At 37.5% G+C, this 13,759-nt stretch overlaps 1 non-coding gene across 1 annotated transcript; it reads right to left on the bottom strand.

Annotated features, from left to right (window-relative positions):
* Window positions 1–5,962: 5,962 nt before the first annotated feature.
* Window positions 5,963–6,070, bottom strand: LOC148578425 (small nucleolar RNA R71). The gene has a single exon (XR_015903166.1). It is a non-coding gene; the product is annotated as a small nucleolar RNA R71 (small nucleolar RNA).
* Window positions 6,071–13,759: the final 7,689 nt, after the last annotated feature.

The following is a 13,759-nucleotide window of genomic DNA, read 5'->3' as shown; positions in this document are numbered from 1 at the left end:
AGCTCAGAACCAATTGTTTGCTTCAGTTGAGTTGGTCGAGCCTCTGAAAGTCGGTGGATGAACCTTGAGAAATGAAGTCAAGGTCATCGGAGCACCTCCTAAATCATTACCATTTCTGTCCCTATTATCATTTCCGTTTCCATTTCTGTTTCCGTTTTCCGTTGGTTGACCTAACCATTACAGTATTCGCCTCCATGGTATTAGCAAGATTAGCCATCGCCGCCATAAACTCGGCATGGTTATCAGCAAGTTGTTCATTTCCACTCTCTCCTCGTGAACGCGTACGACCTCGTCCGCGAGAAGCCATTGGGTTCCTGTCTACATCAAACAATCGATATCAAGGTAATCAGTCTCAATATCAAAAGCCTAGTGCTTCAATTATCCCAAAAAGGCGCTCACACACAAGCATGCTATGCAATATCAATGAGATAACCTAAATAGCATCAAAGAAAAAGACATAGAGTATGCAATGAAACTCAATCGGTCCATCCCTCAGGCTCACGAGGATGAACCGCTCTGATACCACTAAATGTAACACCCTAATTACCCTAAGCCTTACCTCGCGCCGTAAAGCAAAGGTTAATCAAAGGTTACAACAAGTCTAAAGCTCATACGTATACATATATATATATAATAGAAAGAAATAATAATTCTAGAAGCTCGATGAAGAAATAAGCTCAAAAATAGAGTTTCAAAAGCGCAAAATGTTCACACAAAGCTACACTAATCGAGGCACAAGATATACGTACAGATATCAGGACATATATATAGATATATCAAAGTATAATAGTCATAAGGATCTAGCCGCCGCCCGCAGAGTTTAAGTTGGCTAGTTATAGACAGACATACAGAGTTTTGAAAGTAAAACAGCTTATACAAAATCTCTCTCAAAGTAAGCCTCTAAAGCAAAGATAAATACAAAAGTGAGAGATCCAATCAAAATAAATCAAAAGACTTCAAAACATATCAAGGATCCTCCGCTCTGTCACCATCAAGAAACTCACCGAGGTGGGTTACAACCTGCATCTGAAAAATAACAATAGAATATGGTATGAGAATCAGAGGTTCTCAGTATGGTAACAGTGCCCAGTGATGTAAAATATAAGACTCCGGGACGACAGAGGCAATTCTAGAACTTCATATCCATCACGAGATTCAAGCTTAAAACATAAGTAAATTTTAAAACCATAACTTAAAACCATAATGAAATTAAGGGTAATCTAACTTAGGGATTTTATAATTTAACAAATCTTTGTTGTCCCACAGCCTTCGCCAGCCTAACCGCCATGCGATCCCATCGCCACCAGCTTTCGAACCTCCTCAATCCTAGTAAAAAATACAAGTAATACAATGCAGGTAAAGTACAAGTATAATCATATATATCAAGTAATTCAATAAGTATTTAGGCATGTTAAACAATTTGGCAAACAATACAAGCCGGCAAAGCAAACAAACAGATAGATTATGTACATGATGAATGTCTGTCCTATTTGGCTGTGATATCATATTATCGGTTCAACTGCTAACCTGACACATCTCCATGGAGATGTCGCCTTTTGGTCACGAATAAAAGTGGGATCCACCACGGATATAGTGTCGGGCACACTACCCACGGATATAGTGCCGGGCACACTCTTGTGATTCGAAAGGATGCGAGTGGGATACTCTGTCTCAGACCTCACATCTTAACGTAAGCAAAACTAACCACCGTCCTTACTCTGCCGCGACCTCGATTAACCTACCGTCCCTGCCAGACGCATAGCGTCTCAACATTTTCAATAAAATAACAAAACACTGGTTTTCAGAAATCATTTTAGTCAGTACTCATTAGTTCACCACTTTCATAACTCGTATCATTAATCATCAATACAATGCTTCGCCATCTTACTCAACCAATTCAGTCCTCAGTACTCCAGAAACCTAAGCCTCTGTTTTCTAATTCATGTAAAATTCACTTATTTAAGTCATTACTTTTCCTCTATTAATCCTTAGACCTAACTATAAAACATTACCCTTAAACTACATCTTAGGGAAGTTTAGAAAGTTTAGAGAACCTTTAGAAACATAGGAAATCATTTTTCTGCAAAATAGGAGTCCCGTGTACGCAAGCCCCTGCCTCACGTATGCATGCTATTGAAAAAGAGGTGGTCGCATACGTGATGAGCGGATAATTTATACGCTTTTTGGCATTGTTTTTATATAGTTTTTAGTATGATTCAATTAGTTTTTAGTATATTTTTATTAGTTTTTAAATGAAATTCACATTTCTGGACTTTACTACGAGTTTGTGTGTTTTTCTGTGATTTCAGGTAATTTCTGGCTGAAATTGAGGGACTTGAGCAAAAATCAGATTCAGAGGTTGAAGAAGGACTGCAGATGCTGTTGGATTCTGAACTCCCTGCACTCTAAGTGGATTTTCTGGAGCTACAGAAGTCCAAATGGTGCGCTCTCAATTGCGTTGAAAATTAGACATCCAGGGCTTTCCAGCAATATATAATAGTCCATACTTTGCCCGATTTTAGATGACGTAAACTGGCGTTCAACGCCAGCTCCCTGCCCTATTCTGAAGTTAAACGCCAGAAACAGGTTACAAAGCAGAGTTAAACGCCAGAAACAAGTTGCCCTGTTCCTCATGAATTAATACAAAGTACTATTGTTTTTCTATTCAATTCAAGCCTATTTCTTCTCTAAGATATTCATTCGCACACAAGAACATGATGAATGTGATGATTATGTGACGCTCACCATCATTCTCACTTATGAACGCGTGCCTGACAAACACTTCTGTTCTACATGTAAACAAGCTTGAACGTGTATCTCTTAGCCTTCTGATCTACGATCAGAGTCTTCATGGTATAGGCTAGAATTATTGGCAGCCATTATTGAGATCCGAAAAGTCTAAACCTTGTCTGTGGTATTCCGAGTAGGATCTGAGAAGGGATGGCTGTGACGAGCTTCAAACTCGCGAGTGCTGGGCGTAGTGACAGACGCAAAAGGATTACTGAATCCTATTCCAGTATGATCGAGAACCGACAGATGATTAGCCGTGCGGTGACAGCGCATTTGGACCATTTTCACTGAGGCGACGGGATGTAGCCATTGACAACGGTGATGCCCAACATACAGCTTGCCATAGAAAAGGAGTATGAAGGATTGGATGAAAGCAGTAGGAAAGCGAAGGTTTAAAAGGAATAAAAGCATCTCCATACACTTATATGAAATTCTCACCAATGAATTACATAAGTATCTCTATCTTTATTTTATGTTTTATTTATCTTTTAATTATTAAAACTCTATAACCATTTGAATCTGCCTGACTGAGATTTCCAAGGTGACCATAGCTTGCTTCAAGCCGACAATCTCCGTGGGATCGACCCTTACTCACGTAAGGTTTATTACTTGGACGACCCAGTGCACTTGCTGGTTAGTTGTGCGAAGTTGTGACAAAGAACAAAAATTATGAACGTGCGCGTGAAGTTTTTGGCGCCGTTACCAAGGAATGAACGATCACGATTTTGCATACTAAGTTTTTGGCGCCGTTGCCGGGGATTGTTCGAGTTTGGACAACTGACGGTTCATCTTGTTGCTCAGATTATGTAATTTTATTTTAATTTTAAGCTTTTTATTTTTATTCTTTTATTTTCGAAAAATTTTCAAAAAAAAAATTTTAATTTATTCTATGTTCTTCAGAATTTTTAAGAATGAATTCTAGAGTTTCACAATGATCTGTTGAATTCTGGCTGGCTGTGAAGCCATGTCTAATCCTTTGGACCGAGATTTCAACTTATCATCACAAGAGTCCGTGGACTCTTATCTAATCAGTTGTTATATGCCTGATTTGTATCTACTGAAGCTTGGCTGGCCATTGACCATGTCTAGTGTTTTGGACCGGAGCTTTCACTGAAAGCTTGGCTGGCTAGTAAGCCATGTCTAATTCCTGGACCGGAGCTTTAGAGTAACATTGCATGATTCCTGGAATTCTCATTAAAAATTTTGAAATCCTTATTTTTCTTTTTGCAATTAATTTTCGAAAAAAATTTCAAAAAATTAATAAAATCATAAAAACAAAAATATTTTATGTTTCTTGTTTGAGTCTAGTATCAATTTTTAAGTTTGGTGTCAATTACATCTTTTTAATTTCATTAAAATTTTCGAAAACTCATGCATGGTGTTCTTCATAATCTTCAAGTTGTTCTTGATGATTTGCTTTGTTTAATCTTTGCATTTTTACGTTTTGTATCTTTTCTTATTTTTCATATGCATTTTCAATTTGTTAGTGTCTAAAGTTTGAAAATTTCTATGTTTGGTGTCTTGCATATTTTTCTTTTCTTAAAAATTTTTAAAAATAAGTTCTTGGTGTTCATCTTGACATTCAAAGTGTTCTTGGTGTTCATCTTGACATTCAAAGTATTCTTGCATGCATTATGTGTTTTGATCTTGAATTCTCATGTTTTGAGTCTTTTCATTGTTTTCTCTTTCATCATTAAAAATTCAAAAATAAAAAAAAAATCTTTCCCTTTTCTTCTCATAAAATTCAAATATTTGAGTTAACTTTTTCAAAAAATTTTAAAATCTAGTTGTTGCTTATGAGTCAAATCAAATTTTCAATTTAAAAATTCTATCTTTTTCAAATCTTTTTCAAAAAAATTAAATCTTTTTCATTTTTTCTTTCATAATTTCGAAATTTTCAAAATTTATTTTCAAAATCTTTTTCTTATTTCTATTTCATATTTTCGAAAATCTCACTAACAATTAATGTGATTGATTCAAAAATTTTAAGTTTGTTACTTGCCTAGTAAGAAAGGTTCAATCTTTAAATTTTAAAATCATATCTTTTTGTTTCTTGTTAGTCAAGTAATCAACTTTAATTTTCAAAATCAAATCTTTTTAAATTTCTTTTTCAAATCTTTTTCAAAATAAATTTCAATCACATCTTTTTCAAAATCAATTTCAAAATCTTTTCTAACTTCTTGTCTTTTCAAAATTGATTTTCAAATCTTTTTTCCAATTAATCTTATCTTGTTTGATTCTTATCTTTTTCAAAACTACCTAACTAATTCTCTCTCTCTAATTTTCAAAAATCACTACCCTTTTGTTCAAAATTCCTTTTAATTAACTAATTGTTTTAAATTTTAATTTAATTTAATTTTATTTTTCTTTTTAAAATTTTCAAATTTTAACTTTAATTTTAAATTAAAAATAAAAATATTCTTATCTTAATTTATTTAATTTTCGAATTATTCCCTCTCTCATCTCCTTCTAATTATTTATTTATCTACTAACACTTCTCTTCTTCTTAAAAATTTGAACCCTCTCCTTCCTTCTGTGTTCGAATTCTTTTTCTTCTCTTCTACTCACATAAAGGAACCTCTCTACTGTGGCAAAGAGGATCCCTATTATTTTCTGTTCTCTTCTTTTTCATATGAGCAGGAGCAAGGACAAGAACATTCTTGTTGAAGCTGATCCTAAACCTGAAAGGACTCTGAAGAGGAAGCTAAGAGAAGCTAAAACACAATACTCTGAAGAGGACTTTACTGAAATTTTCGAAAAATAAATAGAGATGGCCGAAAATAATAATAATGGTGGAGATGCAAGGAAGATGCTTGGTAACTTTACTACACCAAATTCCAACTTACATGGAAGAAGCATCTCAATCCCTGCCATTGGAGCAAACAATTTTGAGCTAAAGCATCAATTAGTTTCTCTGATGCAACAGAATTGCAAGTTTCATGGACTTCCATCAGAAGATCCTTTTCAGTTCTTAACTGAATTCTTGCAGATCTGTGATACTGTTAAGACCAATGGGGTTGATCCTGAGGTCTACAGGCTTATGCTTTTCCTGTTTGCTGTAAGAGACAGAGCTAGAATATGGTTGGACTCTCAACCTAAAGATAGCCTGAACTCTTGGGATAAGCTGGTCACGGCTTTCTTAGCCAATTTCTTTCCTCCTCAAAAGCTTAGCAGACTTAGAATGGATGTTCAAACCTTCAAACAGAAAGAAGGTGAATCCCTCTATGAAGCTTGGAAGAGATACAAGCAACTGACCAAAAAGTGTCCTTCTGACATGCTTTCAGAATGGACCATCCTGAATATATTCTATGATGGTCTGTCTGAATTATCAAAGATGTCATTAGACCATTCTGCAGGTGGATCCATTCACCTAAAGAAAATGCCTGCAGAAGCTCAGGAACTCATTGACATGGTTGCAAATAACCAGTTCATGTACACTTCTGAAAGGAATCCTATGAGTAATGGGACACCTCAGAGGAAGGGAGTTCTTGAAATTGATACTCTGAATGCCATATTGGCTCAGAATAAAATATTGACTCAGTAAGTCAATATGATTTCTCAAAGTCTGAATGGACTGCAAGCTGCATCCAATAGTACTCAAGAGGCATCTTCTGAAGAAGAAGCTTATGATCCTGAGAACCCTGTAATAGCAGAGGTGAATTACATGGGAGAACCCTATGGAAACACCTATAATCTCTCATGGAGAAATTATCCAAATTTCTCATGGAAGGATCAACAAAAGCCTCAACAAGGCTTTAATAATGGTGGAAGAAACAGGTTTAGCAATAGCAAGCCTTTTCCATCATCCACTCAGCAACAGACAGAGAATTCTGAGCAGAGTCCATCTAGCTTAGCAAATATAGTCTCTGATCTATCTAAAGCCACTCTAAGTTTCATGAATGAAACAAGGTCCTCCATTAGAAATTTGGAGGCACAAGTGGGCCAGGTGAGTAAAAGGGTCACTGAAACTCCTCCTAGTACTCTCTCAAGCAATACAGAAGAGAATCCAAAAAGAGAGTGCAAGGCCATTACCTTACTTGGTGTGGCCGAACCCAGAGAGGAGGAGAAGGACGTGAATCCTAGTGAGGAAGACCTCCTGGGACGTCCATTGACCTATAAGGAGTTTCCCTTTGAGGAACCAAAGGAATCTGAGGCTCATACAGAGACCATAGAGGTTCCATTCAACCTGCTTCTGCCCTTCATGAGCTCTGATAAGTATTCTTCCTCAGAAGAGGATGAAGACATCACTGAAGAGCAAGTTGCTAAATACCTTGGTGCAATCATGAAGCTGAATGCCAAATTATTTGGTAATGAGACTTGGGAAGATGAACCTCCCTTGCTCACCAATGAACTGAATGCATTGGATACACAAAAATTATCTTAAAAGAAACAGGATCCTGGTAAATTCCTAATTCCCTGTAACATAGGCACCATGACCTTTGAGAAGGCTCTGTGTGACCTAGGGTCAGGAATAAACTTAATGTCACTCTCTGTAATGGAGAAACTAGGAATCTTTGAGGTACAAGCTGCCAGAATCTCATTAGAAATGGCAGACAACTCAAGAAAATAGGCTTATGGACTAGTAGAGGACGTGTTAGTAAAGGTTGAAGGCCTTTACATCCCTGCTGATTTCATAATCCTAGACACTGGGAAGGATGAGGATGAATCCATCATCCTTAGAAGACCCTTCCTAGCCACAGCAAAAGCTGTGATTGATGTGGACAGAGGAGAGTTGGTCCTTCAACTAAATGAGGACAACCTTGTGTTTAAAACTCAAGGATCTCCTTCTGTAACCATGGAGAGTAAGCATGAAAAGCTTCTCTCACTGCAGAGTCAACCAAAGCCCTCACAGTCAAACTTTAAGTTTGGTGTTGAGAGGCCACAACCAAACTCTAAGTTTGGTGTTGAACCCCCACATTCAAACTCTAAGTTTGGTGTTGGAAGGTCCCAACAATGCTCTGAACATCTGTGAGGCTCCATGAGAGCTCACTGTCAAGCTATTGACATTAAAGAAGCGCTTGTTGGGAGGCAACCCAATGTTAATTAATTATATCTATTTATTTTCCATTGCTATTTTATGTTTTCTTTAGGTTGATGATCATGTGAAGTCACAAAAATTACTGGAAAATCAAAAACAGAATAAAAAATAGCATTAAAAATAGCACACCCTGGAAGAAGAGCATTCTGGTGTTTAAACGCCAGAAACAAGCACCAAGCTGGCGTTTAACGCCAGAAACAAGCATCAACCTGACGTTAAACGCCAGAAACAGGCTACATTTGGGCGTTTAACGCCAAAAACAGGCAGCAGTCTGGCGTTAAACGCCAGTATTGCATACAAAGGGCATTTTGCACGCCTAATTGGAGCAAGGATGCTAAGTCCTTGACCCCTCAGGATCTGTGGACCCCACAGGATCCCCACCTCTCTCACACCTTTTCATAACACTCTTCCCCACCTACCCTTCACCAATCACCTACATACCTCATCCCCAAATACCCTTAACCACTCACATCCATCCACCCTTCCCCATAAACCCCACCTACCTCCAAAATTCAAATTCATTTCCCACCCAAACCAACCCCATGACCGAACCCTAAACCTCCCCCACTCCTATATAAACCCCTCATTCCTTCTTCATGTTCACACAACACAACCCTTTCTTCTTTCCTTTGGCCGAATACACACCTCTCTCCCTCTCCTCCATTTTTTTTCTTCTTCTCCTTCTTTCTTTCTTTTTTTTGCTCGAGGACGAGCAAACCTTTTAAGTTTGGTGTGGTAAAAGCATTGCTTTTTGTTTTTTCATAACCATTAATGGCACCTAAGGCCAGAGAAATCTCAAGAAAGAGGAAAAGGAAGGCAAAAGCTTCCACCTCTGAGTCATGGAAGATGGAGAGATTCATCTCAAAAGCTCATCACTAAGAAAAGGATGGAGCAAATAAGAGAGCCCACTTATGGACCTCAACAAGAGCATCAGGAAATTCCTCATCATGAAATCCCTGAGATACCTCAAGGGATGCACTTTCCTCCATAAAACTATTGGGAGCAAATTAACACCTCCCTAAGAGAATTAAGTTCCAACATGGGACAACTAAGGATGGAACACCAAGAGCACTCCATCATTCTCCATGAGATTAGAGAAGATCAAAGAGCTATGAGGGAGGAGCAACAAAGACAAGGAAGAGACATAGAGGAGCTCAAGAGCACCATTGGTTCTTCAAGAAGAGGAAGACGCCACCCTCACTAAGGTGGACCCGTTCCTTAATCTCTTTGTTCTTATTTTCCTGTTTTTCGTTTACTATGCTTTATATTTTATTTATGATTGTGTCTTTACTATATGATTATTAGTGTCTAAGTGTCTATGTCTTAAAGCTATGAATGTCCTATAAATCCATCACCTCTCTTAAATGAAAACTGTTCTAAAAACAAAAGAACAAGAAGTACATGATTTCGAATTCATCCTTGAAACTAGTTTAATTATTTTGATGTGGTGACAATACTTTTTGTTTTTTGAATGAATGCTTGAACAGTGCATATGTCTTTTGATATTGTTGTTTATGAATGTTAAATATGTTGGCTCTTGAAAGAATGATGAAAAAGGAGAAATGTTATTGATAATCTGAAAAATCATAAAATTGATTCTTGAAGCAAGAAAAAGCAGTGAATACAAAAGCTTGCGAAAAAAAAAAAGAAGAAAACAGAAAAATGGCGAAAAAAAAAGAGAAAGAGAAAGAAAAAGCAAGCAGAAAAAGCCAAAAGCTCTTTAAACCAAAAGGCAAGAGTAAAAAGCCAATAGCCCTTAAAACCAAAAGGCAAGGGTAATAAAAAGGATCCAAGACTTTGAGCATCAGTGGATAGGAGGGCCTAAAGGAATAAAATCCTGGCCTAAGCGGCTAAACCAAGCTGTCCCTAACCATGTGCTTGTGGCGTGAAGGTGTCAAGTGAAAACTTGAGACTGAGCGGTTAAAGTCAAGGTCCAAAGTAAAAAAAAGAGTGTGCTTAAGAACCCTGGACACCTCTAATTGGGGACTTTAGTAAAGCTGAGTCACAATCTGAAAAGGTTCACCCAGTTATGTGTCTGTGGCATGTATGTATCCGGTGGTAATACTGGAAAACAGAATGCTTAGGGCCACGGCCAAGACTCATAAAGTAGCTGTGTTCAAGAATCAACATACTGAACTAGGAGAATCAATAACACTATCTAAATTCTAAGTTCCCATAGATGCCAATCATTCTGAACTTCAATGGATAAAGTGAGATGCCAAAACTATTCAAGAGGCAAAAAGCTACTAGTCCAGCTCATCTGATTGGAGCTAAGTTTCATTGATATTTTGGAATTTATAGTATATTCTCTTATTTTTATCCTATTTGATTTTCAGTTGCTTAGGGACAAGCAACAATTTAAGTTTGGTGTTGTGATGAGCGGATAATTTATACGCTTTTTGGCATTATTTTTATATAGTTTTTAGTATGATTTAGTTAGTTTTTAGTATATTTTTATTAGTTTTTAAATAAAATTCACATTTCTGGACTTTACTATGAGTTTGTGTGTTTTTCTATGATTTCAGGTAATTTCTGGCTGAAATTGAGGGACTTGAGCAAAAATCAGATTCAGAGGTTGAAGAAGGACTGCAGATGATGTTGGATTCTGACCTCCCAGCACTCAAAGTGAATTCTCTGGAGCTACAAAAGTCCAAATGGCGCGCTCTCAATTGCGTTGGAAATTAGACATCCAGGGCTTTCCAGCAATATATAATAGTCCATACTTTTCCCGAGTTTAGACGACGCAAACTGGCGTTCAGATCCCTGCCCTATTCTGGAGTTAAACGCCAGAAACAGGTTGCAAAGCAGAGTTAAATGCCAGAAACAAGTTACAAATTGGCGTTCAACTCCAAGGAAGACCTCTACACATGAAAGCTTCAATACTCAGCCCAAGCACACACCAAGTGGGCCCGGAAGTGGATTTCTGCATCATTTACTTATTTCTGTAACCCTAGTAACTAGTTTAGCATAAATAGAACTCTTTACTATTATACTAGGGGTCTTTTTCCCTATTTTCGAATTCATATGCCATTTGGGGAGGCTGGCCATTGGGCCATGCCTGGACCTTCATCACTTATGTATTTTCAACGGTAGAGTTTCTACACACCATAGATTAAGGTGTGGAGCTCTGCTGTTCCTCATGAATTAATGAAAAGTACTATTATTTTTCTATTCAATTCAAGCCTATTTCTTTTCTAAGATATTCATTCGCACACAAGAACATGATGAATATGATGATTATGTGACGCTCACCATCATTCTCACTTATGAATGCGTGCCTGACAAACACTTCCGTTCTACATGTAAACAAGCTTGAACTTGTATCTCTTAGCCTTCTGATCTACGATCAGAGTCTTCGTGGTATAGGCTAGAATTATTGGCAGCCATTCTTGAGATCCGGAAAGTCTAAACCTTGTCTGTGGTATTCCGAGTAGGATCTGAGAAGGGATGGCTGTGACGAGCTTCAAACTCGCGAGTGCTGGGCGTAGTGACAGACGCAAAAGGATTACTGAATCCTATTCCAGTATGATCGAGAACCGACAGATGATTAGCCGTGCGGTGACAGCGCATTTGGACCATTTTCACTGAGAGGACGGGATGTAGCCATTGACAACGGTGATGCCCAACATACAGCTTACCATAGAAAAGAGTATGAAGGATTGGATGAAAGCAGTAGGAAAGCAGAGGTTCAGAAGGAATAAAAGCATCTCCATACACTTATCTGAAATTCTCACCAATGAATTACATAACTATCTCTATCTTTATTTTACGTTTTATTTATCTTTTAATTATTAAAACTCTATAACCATTTGAATCCGCCTGACTTGATTTACAAGGTGACCATAGCTTGCTTCAAGCTGACAATCTCCGTGGGATCGACCCTTACTCACGTAAGGTTTATTACTTTGATGACCCAGTGCACTTGCTGGTTAGTTGTGCGAAGTTGTGACAAAGAACAAAAATTATGAACGTGCATGTGAAGTTTTTGGCGCCGTTACCAAGGAATGAACGATCACAATTTCACATACCAGTACACAATCCCCTTCTCACGTATGCGAGATGTCCAACCCGAAGGAGTTGCTCACGTCACGCGTTGAAGTTTGCGTACACAAGAGTTCATTTTTGAATAGCTCACGGATGCATGCAGTGTCCGCGTACGCGAGATGCCCAACCCGTATGGTTTGGTTGCGTCGCGTGCACTGTGTCGCATACGCAAGGGTTAAAAGTCTGCTAGCTCGCGTACGCATGCATTGTTTGCGTACGCGAGATGCCCAACCCAAAGGAGTTGGTCGCATCGCGTGCACGATGTCGTGTACGCAGCCCACACCAGACTTAGAAAAAATTCAAATGCTGCAGAATTTAGTTTTTGGCACCAAACTTTAAACAGTCATAACTTCCTCTACAAAAATCCATTTTCTACAAACCTTATATCAATTTAAAGCTCTCAAAGCAACCTTTAATTTAAAATAAAGTTCATTCAATTTGAAACTTTGAGGCTCAAGTTATGATCCGTCAAAGTTCACCAAAAACTGATTTTTACTAAAAACAAGGTTCTCAACTTCCCAAAAATCCACAACTAAAACCTAATCAAAACCAAATATCCTACACCCAAAACAGTTTCAAATGGACCAAATATTATTCATACACCTTCTATGTCATTCCTTATCATACCAACATACAATTTCACTCATTTCATCCACAAATTCTCACTCAATGCATTATTCCACTATCCTCAACTTTCACCAATCATCATTAAGCATCAAAATTCACTATAAATACTCCAAATCATCAAGTTCAAGTGTCATTCCAATAATGAATAATAATATCAAAGTGTAGCATCATAATTCATCAAATCAACAACACCTTCATACATTATCAAATCCAACAATCATTTCAATCCAAACCTATCCTATGGGTCACTAGTCTAAGTATCCAGAAATATTATATATTACATAGCAGAAACCAAAATCATACCTTGGTCGATTTTTAATATGCACGAAATCACCAAGATTTGATTCCAACAAGCCTCAACTCATCAAAAGCCACCAATTCAAGAATCGCTGCTCCAATAATCATAATTCCAAGCTAGACATACATAATTTATCATAAATCAATACCTAGGGTTCCTAAATACACAAATTTACAAGGGATAAGAGCAATTTTACCTTACCCACAGTTGGTTAGGACAAAACCCACTAAGTACCCGGTGCTAGATTGTACATAAATAATCAAAATTACAAGAACTACTCATACACCATAGCCAAATTTGAATCTGTTATAGAAGGAAGAACTGGGTAAGAAATTGAAAGTTTCTTACCACTTTGTTCAAATGAAATCGAAGAGCTCGACAAAAGTTTTGCGTGGCAACTGGCGGCACGTGAATCGGAGCTCTAGAGAGTGAGATATGGGTCCAAGAAGAAAATGATGAATAGTAAATGAAACCCTCACCTCTCCTCTCTTCAATTCATGTTGCTCCCTCTCTTTGGTGCTGAAATGAGCTGATTTGGCTCATTAATAAAGCATTTATCTGTTGGTCTTGGGCCCAACTTGGGTCCGGTCTAACCCGTTAGTATTTTTGGCCCGTTTGGCCCAACTTTGGGTTAAACCTTTTAAATTAGTGCCCGGTTTTCAACTTTAATTATTTTTCTAAGGTTTCCTACTGTTTTTAATTATTATCACACAGTACCAGAGAAACTAAAGCCGGTACTACCGGTTCATTTACCGGTTCGAGTTTTTTATGCGGTTTTTCGTAGAAACTTTCATTTTCCAGCTCAGAAAAATCTACTGAGTCCAAATATCATATTTAAATTTCCTAATTAATATTCTAAATTTTTGGATCCTATTTTGGGCAGTTAATTTAATTTAATTAAGTAGTTAATTAGTCGCAGTTCTTACATCAAGCTCATGAGTCATACCATGAAGTTATGAGAA

The sequence above is a fragment of the Arachis ipaensis genome, chromosome B1 (genome assembly GCF_059453495.1).
Source record: "Arachis ipaensis isolate K30076 ecotype BB chromosome B1, ASM5945349v1, whole genome shotgun sequence".
NCBI lineage: Eukaryota > Viridiplantae > Streptophyta > Magnoliopsida > Fabales > Fabaceae > Arachis > Arachis ipaensis.
This window is presented reverse-complemented; position numbering and strand designations above follow the sequence as displayed.